Raw genomic sequence first — 6,000 nt, forward strand, 5'->3', positions numbered from 1 at the left:
CTGCATTGACCTTCGCGATGATGAAATGTCCCTCGGGCATCCTGCTGGGACCTCGTCCAGTCCTCTCTTCTCCTGTCATCTCGTCACCACCCGGAGCATCAGCATCAGGGTCGATCTGACCCTTCGGTGCATCACCTTCGGCCGTGCCCTGCTGAAAGTGCATCCATCATCCAAAAAATTATTTGGGTCTTCACGGTCTTGATGTTGGTCTTGTGGTCTCTTATCGTCTTGATCTTGGGTTGATGTTGATGGTTCAACTTGCATTGATGAAGATGGTTGATCTTGATCATTTTGAGCTTCTTGAGTCTTTTGTTGTTCTAAGGGCTTGATTTCACCAATTGCCATCTTCTTGATTGCTTCGCTTGGTATTTCTTCGTCACCTAACACATTAGTATCAACTTGCTCCACTTGGGAGCCATTAGATTCATCAAATGTTATGTCTCTCGTAATTTCAACACACCCGGTGGTTTTGTTGAAAATACGGTAGGCGTAGGCATTTGATCCATAACCAAGCATAAACTCTTCATCTACTTTTGGAGCAAATTTTGAACTTCTAGCTTTCTTGTTTAAAATAAAGCATTTGCTACCAAAGACCTTAAAGTAGGAAACGTTGGGCTTGTTACCGGTTAGAAGCTCATATGAAGTCTTGTTCAATAACTTGTGTAAATACAACCGGTTGATGGCGTGGCATACGGTGTTGATTGCTTCCGCCCAAAATTGATCCGATATCTTATACTCATCAAGCATTGTTCTTGCGGACTCAATTAACGTCCTATTCTTTCTCTCAACTACTCCATTTTGTTGAGGAGAGTAGGGAGCTGAGAATTCATGCTTGATTCCTTCTTCATCAAGAAATTCTTCAACTTGTATGTTCTTGAACTCGCTTCCATTGTCGCTTCTTACTCTCTTGATCTTTACGGATAATAGATTGTAATTAAGAGATTTGACTAACAAGACATTTGAAATAGAATGATCATTTGAGATGGCAATTTTACTTAGGCCCATTACCTCTCCTTTTCCATTATCACCAAAAATGATGTTTTCATGAGGTCCTCCATTTTCTTCAAAGGAAGAAAACATACTCTTTTCTCCGACCATGTGATTTGTACATCCACTATCAATGACCCAACTTGATCCACCAGAGGAGTATGCCTTGCGGCTTTTAGCCATGAAGCATTTTGGGGAGTCTTCATCATCATCACTCATTAAGAGTGATTTTCTTGGTGTAGGCTCATGAATAGCAATGGTGGCGACTCCTTCATCATCGGAGTTGGAGTCGGAGTTTGAATCCCACTCTTCTCCAATGTGTGCTTGACCCGAATACTTTTTCTTGTACATCTTGTTCTTGTCCTTCTTGTATGGCTTGACTTTGTTGTCTTCTTTGTCCTTTCCTTTCTTCTTGTTTGGACAATCGGCTATAAAGTGATCAATTTTGCCACATTCATAGCATGCCCTTCTTGATGTTCTCTTCTTAGGCATGTCTCTCTTGTATTTTGAATAGCCTCCTTTTCTCATGAATTTCTTGAACCTTTTCACAAAGAAAGCCATTTCTTCATCTTCGGAGCTTTCATCTTCATTTGTGCTTGATTCTTGGACTTGCTTGCTTTTGCTTGCCTTGAGTGCAATTTCTTTATGCCTTGAGGTTGAGCTTTGTTTTGCATGAATCTTCACTCCTGATCTTTCGATAGGTAGTGATAAGTCGGTGAGCTCATGGAAGAAGAAGCAAATGAAGTGAAGATTCATGCAAAACAAAGCTCAACCTCAAGGCATAAAGAAATTGCACTCAAGGCAAGCAAAAGCAAGCAAGTCCAAGAATCAAGCACAAATGAAGATGAAAGCTCCGAAGATGAAGAAATGGCTTTCTTTGTGAAAAGGTTCAAGAAATTCATGAGAAAAGGAGGCTATTCAAAATACAAGAGAGACATGCCTAAGAAGAGAACATCAAGAAGGGCATGCTATGAATGTGGCGAAATTGATCACTTTATAGCCGATTGTCCAAACAAGAAGAAAGGAAAGGACAAAGAAGACAACAAAGTCAAGCCATACAAGAAGGACAAGAACAAGATGTACAAGAAAAAGTATTCGGGTCAAGCACACATTGGAGAAGAGTGGGATTCAAACTCCGACTCTGACTCCGATGATGAAGGAGTCGCCACCATTGCTATTCATGAGCCTACACCAAGAAAATCACTCTTAATGAGTGATGATGATGACGACTCCCCAAAATGCTTCATGGCTAAAAGCCGCAAGGCATACTCCTCCGGTGGATCAAGTTGGGTCATTGATAGTGGATGTACAAATCACATGACCGGAGAAAATAGTATGTTTTCTTCCTTTGAAGAAAATGGAGGACCTCATGAAAACATCATTTTTGGTGATAATGGAAAAGGAGAGGTAATGGGCCTAGGTAAAATTGCCATCTCAAATGATCATTCTATTTCAAATGTCTTGTTAGTCAAATCTCTTAATTACAATCTATTATCCGTATCTCAATTATGTGAAATAGGTTATAATTGTATTTTTACAAATGAGGGTGTGATTGTCTCTAGAAGGGAGGACGCCTCAATAGCCTTCACCGGCAAGTTGAAGGGTATACTCTATCTTGTTGATTTTTCAACGGATGAAGTGAAGCCTAAAACTTGCTTGATGGCTAAGTCTAGCATGGGTTGGCTTTGGCATCGCCGACTTGCTCATGTTGGCATGAGGAATTTGTCTAAGCTTCAAAAGGGCGAACACATCCTAGGACTAACAAATGTGTCTTTTGAGAAAGATAGAATTTGTAGTGCTTGTCAAGCGGGAAAGCAAGTTGGAGCATCTCATCCCTTGAAAAATGTGATGACCACTACAAGACCATTGGAACTCCTCCACATGGACTTATTTGGGCCAATCACTTACATAAGTATCGGAGGTAACAAATATGGTTTAGTTATTGTTGATGATTTTTCACGTTTCACTTGGGTATTCTTCCTGCATGAAAAAAGCGAAACTCAAGCCTTTTTCAAGAAGTTTGTAAGAAGAGCCCAAAATGAGTTCGAAGTAAAGATCAAGAGAGTAAGAAGCGACAATGGAAGCGAGTTCAAGAACATACAAGTTGAAGAATTTCTTGATGAAGAAGGAATCAAGCATGAATTCTCGGCTCCCTACTCTCCTCAACAAAATGGAGTAGTTGAGAGAAAGAATAGGACATTAATTGAGTCCGCAAGAACAATGCTTGATGAGTATAAGGTATCGGATCAATTTTGGGTGGAAGCAATCAACACCGTATGCCACGCCATCAACCGGTTGTATTTACACAAGTTATTGAACAAGACTTCATATGAGCTTCTAACCGGTAACAAGCCCAACGTTTCCTACTTTAAGGTCTTTGGTAGCAAATGCTTTATTTTAAACAAGAAAGCTAGAAGTTCAAAATTTGCTCCAAAAGTAGATGAAGGGTTTATGCTTGGTTATGGATCAAATGCCTACGCCTACCGCATTTTCAACAAAACCACCGGGTGTGTTGAAATTACGAGAGACGTAACATTTGATGAATCTAATGGCTCCCAAGTGGAGCAAGTTGATACTAATGTGTTAGGTGACGAAGAAATACCAAGCAAAGCAATCAAGAAGATGGCAATTGGCGAAATCAAGCCCTTAGAACAACAAAAGACTCAAGAAGCTCAAAATGATCAAGATCAACCATCTTCATCAATGCAAGTTGAACCATCAACATCAACCCAAGATCAAGACGACAAGAGACCACAAGACCAACATCAAGACCGTGAAGACACAAATAATTTTTTGGATGATGAAGTGGAAGACATTCAACATCAATCACAAGTGCCACACCCACGCGTTCATCAAAGTATCCAAAGAGATCACCCCGTGGACAACATCCTTGGTGATATACAAAAGGGGGTAACTACTCGTTCAAGAATTACAAATTTTTGTGAATTTTACTCTTTTGTTTCCTCTTTGGAACCTTTGAAGGTAGAAGAAGCACTTGATGATCCGGATTGGGTAATGGCTATGCAAGAAGAATTGAACAACTTCAAAAGAAATGAAGTTTGGTCTTTGGTGGAAAGGCCAAAACAAAATGTGATTGGGACAAAATGGGTCTTCCACAACAAACAAGATGAAAATGGGATAGTAACAAGGAACAAAGCTCGCTTGGTTGCTCAAGGGTTTACTCAAATCGAAGGTTTGGATTTTGGTGAGACATACGCTCCCGTAGCTAGGCTAGAGTCAATTCGTATTTTATTAGCCTATGCTACTCACCATGGTTTCAAGTTATATCAAATGGATGTGAAGAGCGTATTTCTAAATGGACCAATTTCCGAATTGGTATATGTGGAACAACCGCCCGGCTTTGAAGATCCTAAACATCCCGGACATGTTTTTAGAGTCCATAAGGCGCTCTATGGGCTAAAGCAAGCTCCTAGAGCATGGTATGAATGCCTTAGGAATTTTCTTGTCAAAAAGGGCTTTGAAATAGGCAAAGCCGACTCTACTCTTTTTACTAAGAATGTTGATAATGATTTATTTGTTTGCCAAATATATGTCGATGACATTATATTTGGTTCTACTAATCAACAATTTTGTGAAGACTTTAGTAGGATCATGACAAGGAGGTTTGAGATGTCCATGATGGGAGAATTGAAGTTCTTTCTCGGATTTCAAATCAAGCAACTCAAGGAAGGAATCTTCATTTGCCAAACCAAGTATATCAAAGACATGCTCAAGAAGTTTGACATGGAGAATGCCAAACCAATCAAGACGCCCATGCAAACTAATGGACATCTTGATCTCAATGGAGAAGGCAAAAGCGTGGATCAAAAGGTATATCGTTCCATGATAGGATCTTTGCTTTACTTATGTGCATCTAGGCCCGATATCATGCTTAGTGTGTGCATGTGTGCAAGATTTCAAGCCGCTCCCAAAGAATGCCATTTAATGGCCGTTAAGAGGATTCTTCGATATTTAGTTCATACTCCATACCTTGGCTTATGGTATCCAAAAGGGTGATCCTTCGACCTTATTGGCTATTCGGACTCCGATTATGCCGGTTGCAAAGTGGATAGAAAAAACACTTCGGGAACTTGCCAATTCTTGGGTAGGTCCTTAGTGTCATGGTCATCCAAGAAATAAAATTCCGTAGCTCTATCTACCGCCGAAGCCGAATATGTTGCAGCGGGAGCTTGTTGTGCTCAACTTCTATGGATGAAGCAAACTTTAAGAGACTATGGCCACAAAACTTCCAATATTCCACTTTTGTGTGATAATGAGAGTGCCATCAAAATAGCCAACAATCCCGTACAACACTCAAGAACCAAGCACATAGACATTAGACATCATTTCTTGAGAGATCATGCGACAAAAGGGGATATTGATATTCGCCATGTGAGAACCGAAAGACAATTAGCCGATATCCTTACCAAACCACTAGACGAGCAAAGGTTTTGCGAGTTGAGAAGTGAATTAAATATCCTAGATTCTCGGAACATGGCTTGAACTGTTGCATACATTTGCTTGTTATAGATTTATAGCTTTCTTAGTTAAGAGTTTGCGAAAACTGCATTTTTGAGTGTTTTTCTCAAAATTATTTGGCTCTTTGATCTCTCGATCATAATTTACAATTTGTGATCATAGTTATGTAATGATGCTTGTTGGCTGATCATATTTAGCAAATTAGTCCTCTTGTCCAACATTTTTCTCCCCGGAAAAACTTCTCCCCGAATCTCAGCTCTAAATCTATTCTGTGACAGTTCCAGGTTCCGGAATGTCCGGTGTTCACCGGAGTATCCGGACCTGACACTGTTCACAGCTCAAGCTGATTCCTGTCCTGTTCCCAGTTACCGGATAGTCCGGTCTTCACCGGAGTCTCCGGTACAAGTGTCAGGACAGGAGTCTCCGATGTCCACCGGAGTCTCCGGTAGAAGTGTCAGGACCGGAGTCTCCGGTCTACACCGGAGTCTCCGGTGTTTCCAGAATCCTATATATTCCCCCAGCCCGAACAGTTCT

The sequence above is a fragment of the Phragmites australis genome, chromosome 6, assembly GCF_958298935.1.
Source record: "Phragmites australis chromosome 6, lpPhrAust1.1, whole genome shotgun sequence".
In the NCBI taxonomy this organism is placed as follows: domain Eukaryota; kingdom Viridiplantae; phylum Streptophyta; class Magnoliopsida; order Poales; family Poaceae; genus Phragmites; species Phragmites australis.